Below are 25,212 nucleotides of genomic sequence, written 5' to 3'. Positions count from 1 at the left end.
CATCGACCGACAGTATCGAACTGACCCAGAACTTGAATTTTGCCACACGATTTGCTTACTTACACTACCCTTGTAATAAAGTTGAATTGCCACCATTGAAATTTTGAATAAATTATCATCACACGCACTTTCACTCTGAAACTCTTGCTTCTAACGCATTTGTTGGGAACCATTACATTCCCACTTTGAAAAAAAAAGTAAAGATCGCTACATGTTTCCATGTTTCCAGCACTCTTGGAAACCTTTTTACTGTGCTACACACACTCTTTGCACTGTGTGATCGACTAAGGAATGGACAGGACAGGAATTTCAAGTACATGTTGAATGACTAACATTTGGGGCATAACATGCACATGAGCTTCCTTTTCTTGGTTTTCTCACAACTGAATGTCTTGGATGGCCTTCTGAAAGTAGCAAATGGGTTGTCAGTGGATAAGAAGGTAGTAGCTTTCGAACATTGTCTGGTGTTTCCACATAATCAGTCTGCATTCGGTGTAAGGAATCATTTACGATGACGATGAGATTTGTTCCACCTGTACTCAACTTTCTGACATGGCCTTCTTACAAATGCCTTTCAATTCTTTCCAACATCGTCAGAGAGGTGTTTCATGCTGACTATTTTCGAAACAAGTTCATACACCTTATCAGAACGCTGTTTTCAGTGACACGACCAATGGCGGATTACTAAATAGGCCCACTAGGCACGTGCCTAGGGGCGGCAAATCTTTTCTCCAGAATATAAAAAAATATCTTACGTACACACTAACAATTCAGACCTTTCGATTCATACGAAAGAAACCTTGGTGCATTGTATTTATGTGTTACCGAGAAATGTTTCATCTGCTCTGCCTCCTTGAGATTCGAATTAAGGTGTCAATCTGTTTTTTAATCCGTGCTGTGACTTTTATCGCTTAGAATGACAACAATGCAAACCGCCCACCCAACCTTGTTGGTTTGTTTTTGTAAATATGCCGTAGATCTCTCACCTCTCTTGCAAAACCAATGGCCAGGCGACAAAGAAAACTGATTGTTTTAAACTCGCATAGTCGCATTACCTGTACAGTGTGTCTCTTTTTTTAAAAAAAATTAAAAACAGCGAAAGAAAATACAGCCGGCCATTTTTGAAACTGCTATTAAGTGTCAATGCATCTTTTGTATGGGCCGTAAAAGTGGTTGTTTTTGAACCGTGTTATTAATCTACTCGGAGCTACTTCTTTTATACACAGACGAATATTTGTGCTTTGCAATAAATAATTACGCAGATATCTAATCCGCTGCAACTAGCTTTTGTCTTACTGTATTTTCTGATGCATCCAATTGGTTGCTAGTGCGTTTGCTATTTTTTATAAAAAATCCATCAGCATGAAGCAAACAAAATTAAGTGGTTTGGCTTATCATAAACTTGCAAACGAAAAGCGTGAAAGAGAAGCAACCTTACAGATAAAGCTTGGTACAGTGCATACAATTTTTCGGCTGAATGAACAAGTGATTTCCGAAAGCAGTTAAGTAACTGAAGTAGAAGCGGTTGCGTCGGGTGAACTCTGTGAAACGAAAACTGTTGACAATATTGTGGGTTTAGTGGAGGAAAAAAGTGCACTTAATGTAGTGTCTCCTCAGTTCGTTGGAGTTAGTGATTAAGACAATGAGAGTGCAAATTTCGTTACTGACGATCCTGCCGAGTGGTGTTTGAATGAGTACAATTGACATTCTTCTAAGACATGGAATTAATCAGAATACTGAAAATTTTCTAAATCGCAAAAATTCATAGCAGGTAAGACAAGATTTTTAAATAAGAGTGTAAACTTGAAAATGGCGAATTGATTTTGCGGTATTATTTGGTATATTCTTGTAGCACTGGTGCCATTTATTGTGCATCATGTAGGTTGTTCAAAAGCAAGACAAAGATCGCAACTCACGGCATTTCAGACTGGAAAAACATTTCAAATATTCTAGCATCACACGAAAATTGTGAAGAACACAAAAGCTGCGAGTTGGCACTCTTAACAAGGCAGAAATCTGTTGGGACCTTGGACAACCATTTTCAATCACATATTCAGACAGAACATATGTACTGGGTGTCTTAAGAAGAGTGTTTTTTTTCTGTCGTAAAGAAGTTGACAAGTCACGGGCTTCCCTTACATGGTCACATGGTCACAAAGAAAAATTCAATTCTCTGCACAACGGGCAATACATGATTTCTTTAGAGCTTATTGCCGAGTTTGGTCCCTTTTTTGCGGAACACATTGAACGGTATGGAACAGGGAAAGGTCATACAAGCTACTTGTCTTATACAATTTGTGATGAAGTTGTTGAGCTGCTTACTGATAGAGTGAGAGAAGAAATTATTAATGACATAAAACAAAGCAAATATTTCTCCATAACAGTTGATTCAACTCCAGATATTTCGCATACTGATCAGTTAGCTTTTGTGTTAAGGTTTGTGACTGAAGAGTGTAAACCTGTTGAAAGGTTTTTTTCGTTTCTGTCAAATCCAGGTCACAAGTCTGAAAATCTATCCGAAGCTGTAGTAGATATTTTGACCAGACATTCTATTGACCTTACTAATTGCAGAGGTCAGTTGTACGACAACGACAGCAATATGTCGAGGGCATATACAGGTTTACAGGCTCAAATTAAAGGAATAAATTCTGAAGCGTATTATGTGCCCTGCGCAGCTCATTCTTTGAATTTGGTCGGAAGTAGTGCAGCAAGAGTTGTAGAGAAGTATGTTCTTTTCTCACTATGCTTCAAAAGATTTACATTTTTCTCCACTTCAACAAAACGGTGGAACTTACTTGCTTCTTTCATGTATCCAGGAACGAAAACACTAAAATCTTTATCACAGACACGTTGGTTAGCACGAGAGGAGGTTTGTACATGTATATATGAAAACTGGCATAGTGTAATTCAGACCTTTACTCATGTAAGCGATGATCCTCTTGAGAAACCTTATAATGGGTATTGTGTTTGTTTATTACCTGTTCCTGTGAGGGAAGCCATTTTATGATAGGAGTTGGGTTCGACTACCGTTTGTTCCTGCAATATAAGAGGAGTTGGTTCCCGTGACGAAAGCCAGATATAATAATATTGGGATTCGAACCTTGGATCTCTTTTGGAGTCTTCTTAAGAACATCATTCATTTGTAAAAGACTAATAGATCCAATAAGGAACTGGCAAGTAAACAAATAGTCTTACTCCCACGGTCCTGGGATTCGGGCGTTATATATATCAGAGGCATAAGCCGTATACCCACCGTCGCTGGTACGTTAGCTCCAATATACGCTGGTCGGTACCTGTAAAAGAATACAAGTGGGACAGCAATGCATGATTCACGCCAGATGGATATTGGAAGACGAAAGTAATGTTTGCTCTCCACTGCTTCACAAATACCTTACCTGTTTAATTTTACTCTAAGGCATGTACACTATTAGAAGAAAATATCCTCCATTCGCTGAGAAAAAACAATATAGATCACACACTTTGAAATTATGAAATATTATTTTTCATTGCTTATTAAAAAAGATATATTTTGCGAAACACTTATATTTAACTTTTAACTTCAATGAATATAAAACATTTACAAACGTGTGAGAACACAAGACACATGATTTCACTTAGATAAAAAGATGGCCCAATTACTGTGGTATACGAACCGATACGATACCGAAATAATACGCGAAGTTTCGACCGAACGAAGGTGATGAATCGGCTAGTGGCTATGCAGTTCACTACAAACACTTCACTTCCATTAAGCTGCAAGGGGTTGCAATTGATTATTTTCCATCGTTTCATCTTGTGGTTTTCATGGTCTGTCCAACTAAGTTTTAGTATTACGTGCTAAAATCATTTTATATTACTTTTGGAAGTTAAACACTAAAACTTTACATATTTCAATGGTTTTCGTGAAGACAGAAACTTAGTACGTTCACATCACATGGTGGCTAACAAGACACACACGCTTCTCATCTTGAAAGAGAATGAATGTCCTCTCTCCCAGTCCTCTTCCTGCGTCGCATAGTTGCCAGTTAGCGGCGCAAGAATACACTGACAAACTAAAATATAGTTCGTAGAAAACATTAAGTTTTTGCTTTATTATATTGTTAATAATATATAATAAATGGTCCATAGGTTAATAAAAATCACATTAAAAACACTGATTGTTCCAATAAGTTATGGAACTGACGATTATTGATAATTTTCACATTGTCACGTAAAAATCTGTCATCGTCATGAGGGCTTGGTGCGTAGGCAGACAGCACGAGAGTAGCTAAATTTTTCCTGCGAATATGGGCTGACGAGAGGAAGCAGAGCTGTCTGGAAACGTGAGGCACCTTTTGGGTGACAAATTCCTGAGCATTGTTCTCTTCCAAATGTTAGCTCATTGCGTTATATTTCTAAGAATTTACACTGGGGAAATACGAGGGTTGGTTTAAAAATCCAAGCCAATCCATACTGTTACAAATGGCGAGGAACGGAATGTCCACTGAAGGTATCACAGAAGTGGGCAAGAACCCTGGAATCCAAATTTTCCTAACCATACTGCAACACAACAGTAATCACAGCACTCCCTTGGTCCATAGAGGGTTAATGTCATTTTAAGTTCGTTCACACTGAAGAATAAAAGTTTGTAGGCTTACTCGGACGCACATAATCGCAAAATTCGAAGAATAACGAACGCGAGGGCCATTTACGATAACGCGAGGGCCATTTCGTAAATGTCTTTTGAGTCCTCTTATTTTTATTATTGGTTTATATTTTCCATTTATTGTAATCATTCCTTGAAATGTAAACACAAATGTAATTTCAATATTTGAATATAAATCAATAGTTATTTGTAATTCAAAATACTATTCAACATTGTATTTCATAATATCTTTCAAAATTCAAACCAAATTATACAAACATATCAATATATTCAATGCAATAATGTATTTAATGAATAAACATCATATTTAATAAAAGATTACATTTGGTAAGGTATCGTATTCAATGAGATATTGTATTCAATGCCATATTTAAAAATGCACAATAAAATATAAATAGTATAAACTAACTGTATACCAATAAATTTAAAATGGTAAAATATCTTTAATATTCTGCAATAATGCTTCTTAATTTCTAAAATAAAACACACAATATCACTCAAGAATAGCATATGTCACTAAGTAATTCAACTTATCATGATTTTATTTTTCATAAAGATAAAATATTCCTTACTGCTAAATGCATAAAAATTTATTATATTTGAAGGATCAATATTACTCATAAAATTCAAAAGTGTATGTTCCTTGACATATCAACACCAGATATTTATCAGGAATATTCAAAATAATTCAACACAACTAGAACATACGACATAGTTCAAGCAAATTCATATTTTATTAAAATTACATGTTAAAAGCACATATGTAAATATAACACTAAAAGTATTTCATTTACTACGAAATGAAATAAGCTGGGCACATGTGAGCTCGTCACGCTCAAAGTATATAAAAATATACTGCCTGCATTAAATTTGCAAGACCCTACCCCATTTATTTATTAATATCTTTCCATCCCCGAAGCAAAGTGAAAAAATAGAACGTTTAGTTAAAATTTAAAAATAATACAGAGGGGACTAATAAGAAAATTGCCTACTCCGGGCATTACATAATATGAATAACCCATAATATTGGAGGGACCTTTGCTTCAATATCTTCAAGTACTACTTGAAATGTTTTCGTATTCAACGAAAAGATTAATACAAAGTGAATGCAACAATAGTTGCTAACAATTATCATGTACACAACTTACTTGGTACTCATTTATAGTAAGATTTCTCATTGTATTTTCTTTTCAACTAAACAACGCGCCATGAAGGTGGGTACATGTGTAAAACAATACTATAATAACTTACCACACTAAAATTCAAGTATCCTCAGCTGATTAGTAATCCCAGAGGCATACTGATTGGTTAAAACAAATAACTTGACATAACACATCGTAAATATACATTACTATTAATGGACGCATGTTTATTATTTTAATTTTGTAAAATTGAAACACTATGATGGAATATTCTATATAAATTTTCCACATCTTCACAATTTAAATTTATTTCCTTTCACTATATTTGAAGATTTTCACTGCGCAAATTTACTCTTGCACTTCGAAAAGAAACACTATATTTTCCATGATTCAAAAAATTAAATTTCGTTGTGAAGCATTAACGAAAAAATATACTATTACAAGTGATTTCGTATTACGTATGCTTGAAATATCAAGATTTTAAAAATAGTATGTATCTCTAATCCAACATCTTCAATATCTTGTGAGGTGCAATAATATATGAAGCGAAAAAATTAATATTCACAATTTTCCTGTATCTATCGGCTATGGCCATTAACGTGATACAATAAAATATTATTGGTTTTATCTAAACATTCAAAATTTCGTAAAACACTAACAGTGTTGAAAAATATTTATAGCATGAAAAATAATTACTAACAACTGAGAATTTTGTATAAAAAAACTTTTGCAATGGATATATATTCATTTTTCATTGCAAGGTCAACAATATGGAAAATGGGCAATCCGTCTATATATTAATGTCGTTTACCCAATTCCTTTTCGTATTGGTTTTATTACAACATCGTAAAGTAAAATTGTCATGCATTCAAGAATTTTGCTTTTAACTTCCATAGTAAGCATCCATTGAATTTTGTTTGTGCAAAAACACAACATTCTGTAAGCAGTAAATTTTTTTGCTACCTTACTATGAGAATTAACAGATTTCTTACGATTGGTTTGTACACTCGAAACATTTACCACTTGAGTGTCATTACAAATATTGGCAGTGAAGAATTTATGCTTTCTACGTAAGCGTGATACCTTACTTAATTTACGCACATCTTTGCAAGTTTTCAGGTTATTTTTCATTTTCGCACGGTGGAAAAACCGTTGCTTACCCCTTTTCCTTTCCAAGCCAAAATTTCTGTTTCTAAATTTCTCAGTAACATTTCGAGTTGAGTACAAAGTATTGGTTGGTGGATAGTCAATCTGAACGTTTTGACTTAGTTCAATACACCTTTTCTTACCTTTTCTGAATCTAAATTTCATAGATTTACAAGTTGCACGATGTATGCCAAGCGAACATGGAATGGTTTCATTTCTATTAAAACATACAATTACGAATGTACATACTGTACTTTCTAGCAACACTAAAGATACATTACCAATGGAAAAATAATGCAACTCGCCAATCTGAATTGGTTGCCTAATGCAGCTTACTCTGGGAAAACTTGTAACATGCCGTGTATACACCACAAAAATTACAGGATTTGTAGACAAACATTTCTTATGAACAAGTAGCATTGAGCTGGAGGGGGGAAACAGCTGATCCGCCCACTTCCTTTCACATAAGGGACAAGTGCAGACTTTATTTTCGTCTAAAAATACTACAACAGTATCACTTTTTATTTCCCTAGTGGTGGTTACGCTAACCACACTCGTACTACTGTTGGAGGTAGCCTCCATGAAGTCAACCTGCACGGTGTTTACATTTACACTGACATTTTCATTACTTACTTCATTTCCTTGAGAAAATACATCATTACTCTGTAGAACAGATATGTTTTCCAGTTGGGTTGTAATGCTTTGTAATTGTACAGTGTTATTATCCAACAACTGAAACAACTCATTCCACTTAACATTTTCACTTTCATTAATTTGGACAAAATGCGACTCTTGGACTTCAGATAACCTACCTTTTTTTGACAGGATTTGGATATAACTCAGTATCATCGGCAACATTTTCGTATTTTCTTTTACAGCTTTTAGTTCTAACCTCAGAAGGACGACTATGGCGAACATGTGCTAACGGGTACACGTTAAATTCATCTGTAAATTTAACTCTTTTAGGAATTTTATTTTCCTTTTCGGTTTGACCCACATTACCTGACATAGTATGTAAACTAACATCCTTACTACGTTTTTTGAGGATAGATTTGATACCATTGGAACTAGTTTGAGGAGAATTTTCAACATTACTTGAAAATAATTCTTTCTCCTTTTCATTGAACGTACTATCATGATCACTAAGAGAACTAACATCAGAATACTTTTTCTGTAGCCGTTGAACTATTATTTCAATAACCTTATTCTTGACATTGAAGTTTCAACTTTCTAGCTACATAATTGAAATCTATATACTTGCCGCGAGCACACTTCTCTTTCAGTTTCTCGTACTGAATTGATTTCCTAATACCACGTACACGGAGATTAATCTCTTTTTCGATATCTCTCCTATATTCGTAATTAAAATTAAATACAGATTCACAAATTGCGATTTTCGCTACTCTGTTGAAACTATGAGTTTCTACATTGAGGCCTAAAACATTTTGAAACTCTTCTAAGCAAAATGGAACAGTACTATATTTATATTCATTTATTGCGTTAGTGTACTCTAACTCTATCTGTGCTCTTACATTCATTAAATTCAGCGCTAGCATTTTGTACGTGGATTTATGAATTATATATTCTAAAATGAACACAACAATATAAAAATGTAAGTAACACTACATGTGAAAGAATGCAAGGATATATTTCTTTCGCAGCACATTAATTGCTAGGTTCACAATTTAAATTTCAGTAATTGTTTCGCATTCTTGTATGCATAAACCAGGACCTACCTGCGTTTGTACAGCAATGTTTGGCTGATTTAACAGCTCCTGAGAATTACTTTCAACCTTTTCGCGTAATTCAACTACTTGTATTTTTAGATTATCAAATTGTTTGGTCAACTCATTATGATTTGATTTTAGTATTTGGTTAGTTGCAGCCAAGTCCGCGGATAATCTTTTCACCGCTTCGAGCAGTGTTTCCATTTCACTATGCGTTGACATTGTAAAATATTTGCTTGGAAATACAACATGCAAATTATTACACTGGCATTCAATACGAAACAGTGAAGTTCAAAAATCTACTTTCTCCCCACTAAAACATCTGTCTTTGTTCGGTGCGTCATTTTATAATGGGTATTGTGTTTGTTTATTACCTGTTCCTGTGAGGGAAGCCATTTTATGATAGGAGTTGGGTTCGACTACCGTTTGTTCCTGCAATATAAGAGGAGTTGGTTCCCGTGACGAAAGCCAGATATAATAATATTGGGATTCGAACCTTGGATCTCTTTTGGAGTCTTCTTAAGAACATCATTCATTTGTAAAAGACTAATAGATCCAATAAGGAACTGGCAAGTAAACAAATAGTCTTACTCCCACGGTCCTGGGATTCGGGCGTTATATATATCAGAGGCATAAGCCGTATACCCACCGTCGCTGGTACGTTAGCTCCAATATACGCTGGTCGGTACCTGTAAAAGAATACAAGTGGGACAGCAATGCATGATTCACGCCAGATGGATAGTGGAAGACGAAAGTAATGTTTGCTCTCCACTGCTTCACAAATACCTTACCTGTTTAATTTTACTCTAAGGCATGTACACTATTAGAAGATAATATCCTCCATTCGCTGAGAAAAAACAATATAGATCACACACTTTGAAATTATGAAATATTATTTTTCATTGCTTATTAAAAAAGATATATTTTGCGAAACACTTATATTTAACTTTTAACTTCAATGAATATAAAACATTTACAAACGTGTGAGAACACAAGACACATGATTTCACTTAGATAAAAAGATGGCCCAATTACTGTGGTATACGAACCGATACGATACCGAAATAATACGCGAAGTTTCGACCGAACGAAGGTGATGAATCGGTTAGTGGCTATGCAGTTCACTACAAACACTTCACTTCCATTAAGCTGCAAGGGGTTGCAATTGATTATTTTCCATCGTTTCATCTTGTGGTTTTCATGGTCTGTCCAGCTAAGTTTTAGTATTACGTGCTAAAATCATTTTATATTACTTTTGGAAGTTAAACACTAAAACTTTAAATATTTCAATGGTTTTCGTGAAGACAGAAACTTAGTACGTTCACATCACATGGTGGCTAACAAGACACACACGCTTCTCATCTTGAAAGAGAATGAATGTCCTCTCTCCCAGTCCTCTTCCTGCGTCGCATAGTTGCCAGTTAGCGGCGCAAGAATACACTGACAAACTAAAATATAGTTCGTAGAAAATATTAAGTTTTTGCTTTATTACATTGTTAATAATATATAATAAATGGTCCATAGGTTAATAAAAATCACATTAAAAACACTGATTGTTCCAATAAGTTATGGAACTGACGATTATTGATAATTTTCACATTGTCACGTAAAAATCTGTCATCGTCATGAGGGCTTGGTGCGTAGGCGGACAGCACGAGAGTAGCTAAATTTTTCCTCCGAATATGGGCTGACGGGAGGAAGCAGAGCTGTCTGGAAACGTGAGGCACCTTTTGGGTGACAAATTCCTGAGCATTGTTCTCTTCCAAATGTTAGCTCATTGCGTTATATTTCTAAGAATTGACACTGGGGAAATACGAGGGTTGGTTTAAAAATCTAAGCCAATCCATACTGTTACAACCTCTAGTTCGAAATGATGCCTTATTCCTCTTGAATCAACTAAACAGGCTGGAAACAGCTTTCATGATCACTTTTTGGAATGATATACTGCAGAGATTCCAGTGTCACCGTGAAATTACAGTGTCAACATAGATTTAACAATAGTATATGATTTATTTGAATTACTTGTGAACTTCATAACTTCTCTTCGTGACGTGTCCGACTCTTATGAGCAAAAATCCATGGAGAAAATTGATATGGATTACGAGTGTAGTTATAAAAGGTTTAGAAAACGTAACATTCAAGCCGATGACGTAAGAGAAAATGAGGTTGTTCTTCAGAAAGAAAAATTTAAAGTTGAGGTGCTTCTTCCTATTCTTGATAAATTATACGTTGAATGAATTAGAAGGAAAACTATAAAATAATACCTGACAACTTCATGGTTTTTAGTAAGTTTCTGCAAAGTTCTTCTTGTATCATTTCTGAACGCGTAGCCAACCTTCAGGCTACATATGAAACTGATCTAGAATCAACAATTCCAAATGAGTTTGTACATTTTGCTGGACTTCTGTAAACCAGAGGAATCTGTGACTCACTGGCAGAAATGTTAACGTTTATACGGAAAGAAAAGTTGCAGTCTGTGTTTCCAATTGTGGAGACTGCATAAAGACTATTTTTGTGTACTGCTGTAACAAACTGTACAACTGAACGTTTATTTTCGGCTCTAAAAAGACTGAAGACATCCCCGTTCATCCATGTATAATAAAAGACTGAACGAGTTATCTATTCTCCACATCGAAGCAGACATCTTGGCTGATGGACGCATCAGCTTTGAAGAACTTATACACGAGTTTGCAGCAACCAAAGTGCGACGGAAGCAGATTCATTTATGACTGGTGAGTGGTGAATTTAATTTCTCAATACATTAAATTATTTTAGGTATAGCACATACATAAAATTAATTGTTTGTATTACTTTTATTATTGATTTTTATCCTTCGCGTTTCATTTCAGTATGTTCACTAATTTTATATTAGCCTTAAAATACTGCAAATACAATTTTTCTTTCGGGAAGGGCGCATATTAAGTTTGTGCCTAGGGCGCCGACGAAGCTTAATCCGCCACTAGACGCGACCAAACATCAAATATTGCTTGCCGGGAGACAGTGCTTAAAGTGAGGCGGTATGAGCCGGTTATGCATTCGAAAGTTAGAAAATCGGCCGGTATGGCATACCGGTAAAAGTATCTTATTTTAAATTGTAGAAAAAATACACACAGAAATAAGAACGACGAGCGTTGAGTCAACAAATATGTTTGTACTATCAAAGATTTCGTTTCATTTTCATTTTTGTCCTTCGTTCAATAAAAGACCTCCCATCCCGCGTTCACTGTGCCGTTCATCTGTTTACAAAATGGCATTTTCTTGACAATTGGTGAATAAAAATACTTCTTAACCCCCACCGCCCCATGTTTTGGCCAACATCGAGAAACAACATTCATTCATATTGCTTTGGTTAAACAAGGAGGCTTTGCTTGGGGCAGGCCGGTAGCCCGCCCAAAAATATAGGGGGGGCCCGGCTGAAGTTAGGGGGGCCCGATCCAACCATATTATAGTTCATTTGCAAGCCTATCGTAAAATGTTTAGAGGGGCAGCAAAAATTTAGGGGGGCCCGGCCCCCCCAAGACCCCCCTCGATACGGGCCTGGCTTGGGGATGTGGGCTAACGGTCATGACACCCGCTTCTGAAAAACAAGAAGTGAGGTACCAAGGAAGCAAGATAGGTTTTATTGCGCCGCCCTGGAGCCAGGTGTTGTCGCTCGTAGTTTTTAGAAGGCAATTAAAAAAAAAAAAAAGAATGGAAATAATGAATATTTGAATGAAAGGAACTTCGCAAAAATCATCAATGATCAAAATTTTGAATTGTGCCAAACTACACACAAAATGTACAGAGTGGCATTACACAAGACAAAATTAAAAATACGGAGTAATATCACTCCAAACATACTGCAATGTTTGGAGGTAAAATCTTTAGTTTGTGACTGCCATTTTCAACGCTACACACCATGAGTTACTTTGGTCGACTTTGGGGCCTTATGCGACTTGGCTGTCGCAGATAATGACAATTCTTATTGATATTCTTCTTCATAGGATCCTTGTCTTACAAACTACTAAAATCACGTTTCTTCACTGACTTCAATTTTTTGAATTAAATCCCCCTGGATAGAACACACTGTGCGCGGATCCAGGACCGATTTCTAAGGGGGGAACGGTGGGTTGTCATACTAGGGTGGGTCGTTTTGCCACTTTTTTTTCGGAACGAAATGTAATACCTGGCAAAAGTGGCCCACCCACATGGACATTACAGGTGTAGATTTTTTTTCGAATCAGATAATATCTTCAGTGAGAACTATTGTCTCAAAGTTTCAAAATTTCACTGAAAATTACAAAAAATACCAAAATTGTTCATTATTTTTAGTTATGTTAAAGTAAACATATTTTTGGATTTATATATGTCAGATGCTATGAAAACTGACATTCACGTCTCAAAATGCCAGTTACATGCCCCTGCGTTGGGATAGGGGTGCCTCCTCTGGGGCCGGCAAAGGGGCCAAATTCAGTACAATTAAGCGTTTCTACAGCTATTTTCGTCCTTCCCTTTTCCTTCTACTGGTGGTTCATAGTGGTAGCAGGGCATTGTTATTTTTCACCATGACACTCCCACCCCTCCACCTCACAATACTACAACGCCCTTCTGTCTCGATCTGCGTAACTCAGCGTCACTATCAGGAACGAGCCGGATACGCTTCAAATAGGGCGCCATTTCTCAAGCGCTATATTTGGTTACTGTTGCCTTCAGCTTATATGAATTGGCCGTTACAGATAATATTTTGCTAAACACTATTTTCACAGAAAATTCTGTATTTCTTTTTTTTAAAAAAAGTCAATATTATTTATTATATCACAAAAATGACTTCAGTGACAATGAAGCAGAGGAAAGCTCTTCTGAGGAAGAGACCAAACCCAGAGACAGAACATCTAAACCGAAGCTAGATTTGACTGAAACTGCTATGATTGCTCAGAGATACAATGTAAGCGAAAGGGCTGCGGCACATATAACATCAACTGTGCTTCAGGTAGCTTTAAAGGCTGGAATTATAACTTCTCATCAATCTAGCAACATAAATCTGCTTTAATTGTGGACAGGAGCAAAATAAGGTGTGCGAAACTTAAAGTTGCTCGGAATTTAAAAGAAAGTTCTAGAAATGATGATCATATTAAAAGCCTATACTTTGATGGTCAAAGGGAGACACTAAAACACACGCACGCATCGTTAAAGAAGAGTACTTATCACTAGGCTGAACCTAACTCTCAATACGTTGGTGACGTGACACCATCCTCTGGCTTTGGCCATGACGAGACCACGGCTATTTTCGAGTACATCATGAATCATATCGAAGATGGATTTGATTAAGTTGAGGTTCTTGGATGTGATAGAACAAACACTAACACTGGTTGGAAGGGAGGTATTCGTCGAAAATTAAAGGAACTACCAGGCTATTTGTCTCTTGCATTTTAATGAACTGCCTTTCCGAGCTCTCGTCACGAATATTGGAGCTAATTCAAGCCCCTATTCTTACACAAGTCCCATAGGTTCAAAACTATCTGACTGTGAAAAGCTTCCAGTGGTGTCATTCAAATCAATAAAATGTGACTTACCTCATCATAGTCAGAAGAGCTCGGAAAACTCAGTAAAGACCTGAGATCCTTATCTCAAGTCTTCCATTGCTAATGGTCCTCGTCACGTCTTTGAGAACATTCACAGGTCTAGATACTTACCAAATGAATACCAGACTGTAATCCGTTCATCCATTTAGACAAATGCATTTCTCGCACTCCCAGAGAATGTTCTTTTCGCCATGATGACTGATGGTCTACTTGCTGTCCGACAAGATGCATTACATAAGATTCTTAGTGCTCGAAAACACGAAACAGAGAATCTTCATAACACTATTAGATATAACATCATTTCCAGACTGAATTTTGAGGCGAAAGATTACACTGAAATGATGTTTTGGGAAAACACTGATGTTTTAATAACTGTACCACCAGTTCTAAGGACGGTATCAAACAAACTTTATGACAACACTATGCCAGAATAGTCCTCCACCGTCTATCCATGCCACACGATGGCAGTAGAACTGATAGTGAAATTAGTCACTGAAGCAGCCTCTCGATTATGTGGCAGTGATGCTAGAGACGGGATTATCAGGTCAACTTTAAATTCTAGGCAAGCTGTGTCTAAATTGCAGTCCAACCATATTATAGTTCATTTGCAAGCCTATCGTAAAATGTTTAGAGGGGCAGCAAAAATTTAGGGGGGCCCGGCCCCCCAAGACCCCCCTCGATACGGGCCTGGCTTGGGGATGTGGGCTAACGGTCATGACACCCGCTTCTGAAAAACAAGAAGTGAGGTACCAAGGAAGCAAGATAGGTTTTATTGCGCCGCCCTGGAGCCAGGTGTTGTCGCTCGTAGTTTTTAGAAGGCAATTAAAAAAAAAAGAATGGAAATAATGAATATTTGAATGAAAGGAACTTCGCAAAAATCATCAATGATCAAAATTTTGAATTGTGCCAAACTACACACAAAATGTACAGAGTGGCATTACACAAGACAAAATTAAAAATACGGAGTAATATCACTCCAAACATACTGCAATGTTTGGAGGTAAAATCTTTAGTTTGTGACTGCCATTTTCAACGCTACACACCATGAGTTACTTTGGTCGACTTTGGGGCCTTATGCGACTTGGCTGTCGCAGATAATGACAATTCTTATTGATATTCTTCTTCATAGGATCCTTGTCTTACAAACTACTAAAATCACGTTTCTTCACTGACTTCAATTTTTTGAATTAAATCCCCCTGGATAGAACACACTGTGCGCGGATCCAGGACCGATTTCTAAGGGGGGAACGGTGGGTTGTCATACTAGGGTGGGTCGTTTTGCCACTTTTTTTTCGGAACGAAATGTAATACCTGGCAAAAGTGGCCCACCCACATGGACATTACAGGTGTAGATTTTTTTTCGAATCAGATAATATCTTCAGTGAGAACTATTGTCTCAAAGATTCAAAATTTCACTGAAAATTACAAAAAATACCAAAATTGTTCATTATTTTTAGTTATGTTAAAGTAAACATATTTTTGGATTTATATATGTCAGATGCTATGAAAACTGACATTCACGTCTCAAAATGCCAGTTACATGCCCCTGCGTTGGGATAGGGGTGCCTCCTCTGGGGCCGGCAAAGGGGCCAAATTCAGTACAATTAAGCGTTTCTACAGCTATTTTCGTCCTTCCCTTTTCCTTCTACTGGTGGTTCATAGTGGTAGCAGGGCATTGTTATTTTTCACCATGACACTCCCACCCCTCCACCTCACAATACTACAACGCCCTTCTGTCTCGATCTGCGTAACTCAGCGTCACTATCAGGAACGAGCCGGATACGCTTCAAATAGGGCGCCATTTCTCAAGCGCTATATTTGGTTACTGTTGCCTTCAGCTTATATGAATTGGCCGTTACAGATAATATTTTGCTAAACACTATTTTCACAGAAAATTCTGTATTTCTTTTTTTAAAAAAAGTCAATATTATTTATTATATCACAAAAATGACTTCAGTGACAATGAAGCAGAGGAAAGCTCTTCTGAGGAAGAGACCAAACCCAGAGACAGAACATCTAAACCGAAGCTAGATTTGACTGAAACTGCTATGATTGCTCAGAGATACAATGTAAGCGAAAGGGCTGCGGCACATATAACATCAACTGTGCTTCAGGTAGCTGTAAAGGCTGGAATTATAACTTCTCATCAATCTAGCAACATAACTCTGCTTTAATTGTGGACAGGAGCAAAATAAGGTGTGCGAAACTTAAAGTTGCTCGGAATTTAAAAGAAAGTTCTAGAAATGATGATCATATTAAAAGCCTATACTTTGATGGTCAAAGGGAGACACTAAAACACACGCACGCATCGTTAAAGAAGAGTACTTATCACTAGGCTGAACCTAACTCTCAATACGTTGGTGACGTGACACCATCCTCTGGCTTTGGCCATGACGAGACCACGGCTATTTTCGAGTACATCATGAATCATATCGAAGATGGATTTGATTAAGTTGAGGTTCTTGGATGTGATAGAACAAACACTAACACTGGTTGGAAGGGAGGTATTCGTCGAAAATTAAAGGAACTACCAGGCTATTTGTCTCTTGCATTTTAATGAACTGCCTTTCCGAGCTCTCGTCACGAATATTGGAGCTAATTCAAGCCCCTATTCTTACACAAGTCCCATAGGTTCAAAACTATCTGACTGTGAAAAGCTTCCAGTGGTGTCATTCAAATCAATAAAATGTGACTTACCTCATCATAGTCAGAAGAGCTCGGAAAACTCAGTAAAGACCTGAGATCCTTATCTCAAGTCTTCCATTGCTAATGGTCCTCGTCACGTCTTTGAGAACATTCACAGGTCTAGATACTTACCAAATGAATACCAGACTGTAATCCGTTCATCCATTTAGACAAATGCATTTCTCGCACTCCCAGAGAATGTTCTTTTCGCCATGATGACTGATGGTCTACTTGCTGTCCGACAAGATGCATTACATAAGATTCTTAGTGCTCGAAAACACGAAACAGAGAATCTTCATAACACTATTAGATATAACATCATTTCCAGACTGAATTTTGAGGCGAAAGATTACACTGAAATGATGTTTTGGGAAAACACTGATGTTTTAATAACTGTACCACCAGTTCTAAGGACGGTATCAAACAAACTTTATGACAACACTATGCCAGAATAGTCCTCCACCGTCTATCCATGCCACACGATGGCAGTAGAACTGATAGTGAAATTAGTCACTGAAGCAGCCTCTCGATTATGTGGCAGTGATGCTAGAGACGGGATTATCAGGTCAACTTTAAATTCTAGGCAAGCTGTGTCTAAATTGCAGTCCAACCATATTATAGTTCATTTGCAAGCCTATCGTAAAATGTTTAGAGGGGCAGCAAAAATTTAGGGGGGCCCGGCCCCCCAAGACCCCCCTCGATACGGGCCTGGCTTGGGGATGTGGGCTAACGGTCATGACACCCGCTTCTGAAAAACAAGAAGTGAGGTACCAAGGAAGCAAGATAGGTTTTATTGCGCCGCCCTGGAGCCAGGTGTTGTCGCTCGTAGTTTTTAGAAGGCAATTAAAAAAAAAAAAAAGAATGGAAATAATGAATATTTGAATGAAAGGAACTTCGCAAAAATCATCAATGATCAAAATTTTGAATTGTGCCAAACTACACACAAAATGTACAGAGTGGCATTACACAAGACAAAATTAAAAATACGGAGTAATATCACTCCAAACATACTGCAATGTTTGGAGGTAAAATCTTTAGTTTGTGACTGCCATTTTCAACGCTACACACCATGAGTTACTTTGGTCGACTTTGGGGCCTTATGCGACTTGGCTGTCGCAGATAATGACAATTCTTATTGATATTCTTCTTCATAGGATCCTTGTCTTACAAACTACTAAAATCACGTTTCTTCACTGACTTCAATTTTTTGAATTAAATCCCCCTGGATAGAACACACTGTGCGCGGATCCAGGACCGATTTCTAAGGGGGGAACGGTGGGTTGTCATACTGGGGTGGGTCGTTTTGCCACTTTTTTTTCGGAAGAAGTCCCAATTTGTGACAATTTTTCCTGACAGTGACGAATTGGATTAGTTCATCCGTTCCTATATATGGTTGGTTGGTTTGGTAGGGCTGGCGCAGGAGCCCTAGGTGCAGCAACCTCCACGTGGTATACTCTGGGCGCTTGGACAGGCTATATGACCAGGTGAGCGAGGATCTGCACAACCGCTTAAGTGTACTGAATTTGCCCCCTTTTCTGGCCCCAGGGGAGGCATCCCTATCCCCCCAAGGGCACATAACAGGTATTTTTATACTTGAATGTCAGTTTTCTAAGTAACTGACATGTATTTAACCAAAAAATGTTTACTTTAACGTAACTAAAATTCATGAAGAACTTTGGTATTTTTTGCAATTTTCAGTGAAATTTTGAAACTTTGAGGCAATAGTTCTCACAGAAGATATTATCTGATTTGAGAAAATATCTACACCTGTAATGTCCATGTGAGTAGGCCACTTTTGCCAGGTATTACATTTCGTTCCGAAAAAGAAGTGGTAAAACGCTGCACCCTATTGTCATACTGCTACTTAGAGCTACTTTTAAGAGCTTCAAACTCTGGGATGATTTTTATTTATATATATAAAATAAGAAAGTTTCCTCTTGTGGGGGGGACAATTGTCCCGTTCCCCCCCCCCCCCGGATTCGCCACTGGTGCGTGGCCCCTTTGCACGATCAGGAGTGCGATCCAACAACTGATAGAATGTGTCCGATGCCAAACAAGATTAAGTTTCCCTTGCATGTGTGAGTGTGTACGAAATAGATCACTTTTATATCGCAACAGCAGAATAGAGTAGAATTCAAAATGCTGAACGCCGTAACCTCTCATGTAATTTCCGCGAATCTGCTTCGGTGTATGTCTTCAATTCGTATTCGCCAATAACAGGAGACCCGTGATCTTTCTTATCTTGCAAGCATGAGATTCTACTAAAGAATTTTCGAAACGAAGTTGCATTGTAAATTTATTAATGTTTCGAACTGTTTGGGTTCCTCTACGACCAAATTTAAATACGTTAAAGTAGATTTTTCGAAAATTCGATTTTTCCTATTGTGTCAAGCCTGAAAGGAGACTAAAGTACAGATATCTATATATTAATAGCGATGTCTCTGAGCAAAAAACTTCAGATCCTAATTGAAAGTAACTATGTTTGTGACTCTTAATCTCTTGAACCGGCCGACAGATCTCAATCAAATTTTTGACGTAGATGCAGTTCTGGCCTGGGAGTGTTTTTAGCGATTCACTTTGAAGATAAAACTTAGGGGAAGGTAGGAGGGGAAATTATAAAAAAAATAAATAAAACTTAATAACTCTTGAACCAAACGACCAATCTCGATCAAATTTTCAACATAGATGACGTTCGTGCCTGGGGTGTATTTTACCATTTCATTTTGATGGAACAACGTAGGGGATGGGAAGGAGGGGGAGATATGCAAAAATCAATAAATATAAAAATAAAAGTGGCCATTTTCGTGAGTTAATAACTCTTGAATTATCCGATCGATCTCAATCAAATTTTCAACATAGATGAAGTTCGAACGTGGATAGTTTTTTTATTATTTCATTTTGATGGTAGAACTTAGGGGGGAGGAGAGGAGGGTAAATATATCAAAATAAATAAAACTTAATAATTCTTGAACCACCTGACCGATTTCGATCAAACTTCCAACATAGATAAGGGTCGAATCTGGGATATTTTCATCATTTTACTTTGACGGCACAATGTAGGGGAGAGGAAGGGGGACATACATGTAAAAAAATAACTAAAAGTGACTGTCTTCGTGACTTCATCACGCTTAAACCACCGAACCGTTCTTAATCAGATTATCAACATAGATAAGGTTCGGACTTGGGGTGGTTTTTATCATATCTCTTTGACGGTAGAACTTAAGTTAGGAGGAGGGGAGGGAAGATATATATATATATATACAAATAAATAAAACTTAATGACTCTTGAACCACCTGACCGATCTGGATCAAATTTTCAACATAAATGACGTTCGAGCCTGGAAAGTTTATTTTTTAATATTTTCACTTTGACGGTAGAACTAAGGGAGGGGGGGGAGATTAATTCGAGTAATTATCCAGAAATTCTTAATTAAAGACATTATTAACGTGTTACTAAAACTACTTTGCTAGCCATAAATATTTTGTTTTGTATCATATTCAATCATTCAGACAACAATAAAGTCCTGCGCTTGCGCAGGACGTGCGGGTTTCCTAGTATATCTTATAATGTACTACATCGTGCAGAACATAGCTTTCGAATGATACTAACAAGGTATACAGACATTTTTCATGTCCACAGTTATGAATCAAAGCGAAGGAACTCGAATTCCTGAATTAAATATGTGCAACACATACCTGTAGGACATGGCAATATCTTATTAGGTACGCAGTACAGTAGAAAATTAAATTCTTGGAAGTATCAAGGAAAAGGGTCACTTTATTGTGTGCCGCGTGTGTCATGCTCGATTTAATCAAGGGCCGCCACTATCATGACGTCTAAATACATTAGTTGACAATGTAACACAGAAGTTCGCACAAGAGAAATTTTCTGGATACTTTTACTTGGTTTTAATATCAAAGTTAGTACGCCTCACAGTGTTTATTCAACATTCCTCATTTTTCTAAAGTTATGGGAAGCTTAATTCAAGAACCATTTTAAAAATCATGCTTATATTTAGCAGAAGGGATCCAGCAATTGTTTCTAAAAAATGTTACAATTTTGGTAATTTCTGTTCACATTAGGTTAGTTTACTTTAGGTTACCTCATGTTAGTGTAAGGTCCAGCATAATTTTCTACGAAATGATAGAATTTCGCTTATTTCTACTAATACTAGGTACTTTAGGTTAGTTCAGGTTAGCTTAGGTTAGTTTAGTTAAGGTTTGGTTTGGTTTGGTTACATTATGTTAAAAATGAAATGAGATCTTTAAGTTTTACGTCCCACCCTTCTGCCGGTTAGGCTAAAGGAGACGGTGATGATGAGAAATGAATGAAATGGAGGAATGAAGAAAGTGGGAGCAAACGGGAGAACCCCGAGAAAACCCACGAGCACGGTGTTTGTCCACCACAAAGTCCACACGACGCGAGCTGGGATCGAACCAGGGACTCAAAGCACCGGAGGTGAACGCTCTACCGCTGAGCCACCGCGCCCCCTACATTATGTTAAGTCTAAGTAGTTACATCATCCATGTCTTCTGTAACTTTGTGTTTTTTTACGAGATCCTAAACCCCTTCTGCTGAACATAACCCAAAACTTGACTCCTTTTAACTTGATCTTAGCAATTGGTTTTTAACTAGAAGTTGAAGAGTTGATCTTAATAAATTATATTCCAAGTTCAAATTTCATGCTTTAGGTACTTATTAATATTGAGCACACAGTTCATGAGTTTCTACAGATAAATTTTCTGTTACGAATCTAAATATTTGTATGTGGAATCAAATTTGGTTTAATAATGTACATTACTTACTCATTTGATGAAATCTACAATGATAAGATCAAATATGGAATCTTGAACACCAGGGATCATAAAACGTTGAACATGCTTTCTTTTTCTAGAATGGTACATCGCTATTTTTTGTAAACAGTTTTCGCCCAGTATATTCATAGAAAATTATATTGGGAGTGCCTCCATAGACGGTAACTGTTCGCGCTATGCGTAGCCATAAAGTTCTCGTAAGAAATAGAACATTAATTTAAAAGTAAGCTCACGATCCAGCAATCAACAAAGTTAACACACAACACAATTTCGCAGATAGTTAAAACAATACTTCATACTCGATCAAGGAAAATTATAAGTTCAGACAATTAATTTTATTATATGAAATCAAAATAATAAACACGTAAATTTACAGAGGACAGTATTATTTCTGTCAACAGTTAATCATACTTTAGCTATAGTATATAGAGGGGTTATAGGAAAAAGATTTTTTCTACTCAAATAACTTCTTAAATTTTCATGTGAAGTAATTTGTTTTCATGCAACCTTAAGAGAAATTTAATCTACATAATCTAAACTTGTGGAATCACATCACTTAAAAACGGCTGAACATTTTAAATGATTTCTTTGAGTATAGTTATCGACCTGCCTTGATTTTATTTATTTACTGTAGTTGTTTATTTTTAGTCATATCACTATACTTAAGATGATTATTCCAAAGGGAGAGCGTGGGTCAAAATTAATGCAACATATTTAGTAGGGTAGAAGGGGGTAATTGGGCAGAAAACTTTTTAAAAACGCATATTTTGCATTTCAGTATATTTTTATGGAATTTAATTACACTCAAATTTTGGGTGAGTAGATGTTGATCAGAGAAAAAGCTTAGATGAATTTGGAGAGGGTGTAATAATGACAAAAAAGAAGAAAAAAGAAACCTTTGCTTGAGAAATGACATATTTGAAACCGAGTTTCAGATTTGTGTGTGTTTTGGTTTGAGTCACAATAAATCGCGCATTTGTTTATGTTTTGATCATGATTCTTTACTGCTGCTTAAAAACCTCAAATGATGGTGCCATAAAGAACAGCAATCTTGAATCCTCACTGTGAGGCAGCTTTTTTTATGTACCTCCAATTACTCCCAGGGGTAAATGGGTGGAATTCCTTAAGTGAACATTTTTTGCTTAGAATTCATTTAAATGCTGTAATATCTTTGTCTTTTGTGGTGTACACTTTTATTTCATAGTGCACTATGCTTAGTATGCTATTTAGTTCAATTTAGACCTCCAGTTGGCGTTGCGTATGTCAATAGTGCTGATGCTGTAAATAGGACCTGTTTATCAATCCAGAGTTCCAACACATGTTCTACTGTAATAGTTTATAGTTATCTAGCGTTAGTCTTATTACCTTTAGCGTTAGTCTTATTACCTTTAGCGTTAGTCTTATTACCTTCTCCTATGTTTGTTTGAATAACAGCGCCTGTTCTCTTGTTTTATTTATTTATTTATTTACTATTTTTTAAAGTTTCCGGCCAAAGTTTTGACCGCATAGTTTTCTTTTTCATATGTGATACATTTTGGATTAAATTCTCTGGACAATATAATGCTATAAACAATAACCGGAAGGCTTGAAAAGGCATTCAAATATCCTTGAGATTTTGAAATAAGTTACTCCTTATTTTGCATAAACAAAGGTATATTTTTTTCTAGGCCACATAAAAACATTAGTTTTCAAGTGGAATACAAGTTATATACACCAAATGAAAGCGTGAATTTTCTTCATTCATACCCAATCACTCTCACGGGCTTATGTGCACCGGCAATGATTTTAATAATTTTGCACCCAATTGCCTCCAAGGGAATAATTGGGTGGAAATCAGATCACAAAAATAAAAATGTTGCAGCATCAAAACTAAAGAAGCAGAAAGCTTACCACAACCGCAGTAGATGCAGAAGAATCTGAGACATACAATCAGTTCTTAAAAACTAGAAAAACATCTATAACCTGTGAGGAAAAAAAGGTTGAGAAAAACATACCTCCCAATTTCCCCTTCTACCCTATATCACAAGCCTGTCAAGTTAGAAACGTAGAAGTTAATATACGAACTCCTCATTAAAATAAACGGACATGTGTCCCAGCATTTTTGAAAATTCTTCTTTTCAGGGGGGAGAGGGTATTTTCTATAATTTCTATTTTCATATTGAAAGTGACGTTGCCTGTTGTTTGTAATCGTATCATGGTGAAATGGTTGAAAATATTGAAATACATTTTGGAACAGTTACTACCTATCTCGTGATACATTTTAGATTTTCAAACTACGTTATGCTTAAGTGTCGGGAGTTCGTCCGTTCGTCGGCTTTTGCAATCGATTCAGCGTTCCAAGAATAGGTTCCATCTTGTTGGTTGACTTTCTATTCAAACAGAAAGGGGTTCAAATAAGTCATTTCCGGTTTCAACGTTTCTTGCCATAAATTGATGTACATATTGGGAGCAAATAGGGACCCAGCACCTCAAACGACTTAGAGGCTCCTCAAATGAAGTTGGACTCTTTGATGGTTATTTAAAAATGTTTATCAAAGCAAATAATGCTTATAACAGGACAAATAGAAGTCACCATTCCTCACACGGAAAGATACGACCGGCCAGGAAAACAAAATAAATGCATAGGATAAATTTTACTTGATTAGTAGGTGATTTACATTTCACACTTACGTGTATTTTTCACTAGTATACTTCTATTGATACATATATTTCAATATATTTTCAGAAACTTCTAGCCCATTTAATATAGAAGAAAAAATAAAAAAGACGTAGAATTAAAATGGAATTATGTTTTCATTGCCGGCCTACATTAAGATTAGTGGTGCACGACCACTTAGCACACGTTAGTTCACTGAACACTTCATCACTTTTCACATTGATTACAGGGGGGTTTTAAGGGGGATTTAGTGTAATTCCATAGAAAAGAAATCCTTTTAGTTTTGTCTTCTTATTCCGACGATGAATTTAAGGCTCCATCCGGGTTACTTCAACTTGCACCTTCTTATTGTACGATTTACGGTGAAGTTATTTCATATACGATAAATTGATAGTACGACAAATGAATTTGACTTTCCACATATCTTTTACTATCTTACGATTAATATTGACGTGATTAACTCATTGAGATAATATATAGACCTAGAGGTGCCCTTCCCTATGTCGCAGTGTTGATTCGAGCGAACTCTCGATTGTAGCGTTCGATTCGAGATATCCCTTCACAAGATGGCGTATTCCGCAATTTACAGTCAGCTGATATATGTAAACAAAGAAAACGCACATATCGAAGTCTATTTGTATACAATGTACAAGGGGCTTGTGTATAGCCCGCTCCCCCCAGTTCTTTGTCACCGGAACTGGAAGAGTCACTACTACTACTTATATTGAGAACAGAACCCAACCAACCCCTGCGGGGCTTCTAACCCGTTCCTACTACTACTACTACTACTACTACTATTGCTACTAACTACCACTACTACTACTACTACTACTAC

General features: G+C 36.7%; 1 protein-coding gene across 1 annotated transcript in view; it reads right to left on the bottom strand.

The window, feature by feature from the left end:
• Positions 1-21,797, bottom strand: part of LOC145663682 (uncharacterized) — a 221,096-nt gene extending 199,299 nt beyond the window's left edge. The window contains exon 1 of the mRNA XM_081729778.1: positions 21,713-21,797. The gene's annotated coding sequence lies outside the window, so the exon portion shown is untranslated. The remainder of the gene's footprint in view (positions 1-21,712) is intronic.
• Between the last annotated feature and the right edge of the window lie 3,415 nt (positions 21,798-25,212).

The sequence above is a fragment of the Thermobia domestica genome, chromosome 11 (assembly GCF_964235325.1).
Source record: "Thermobia domestica chromosome 11, izTheDome1.hap1.1, whole genome shotgun sequence".
Lineage (NCBI taxonomy): Eukaryota > Metazoa > Arthropoda > Insecta > Zygentoma > Lepismatidae > Thermobia > Thermobia domestica.
The sequence above is the reverse complement of the archived record's forward strand: the minus strand, read 5'-3'. Positions and strand labels throughout refer to the sequence as shown.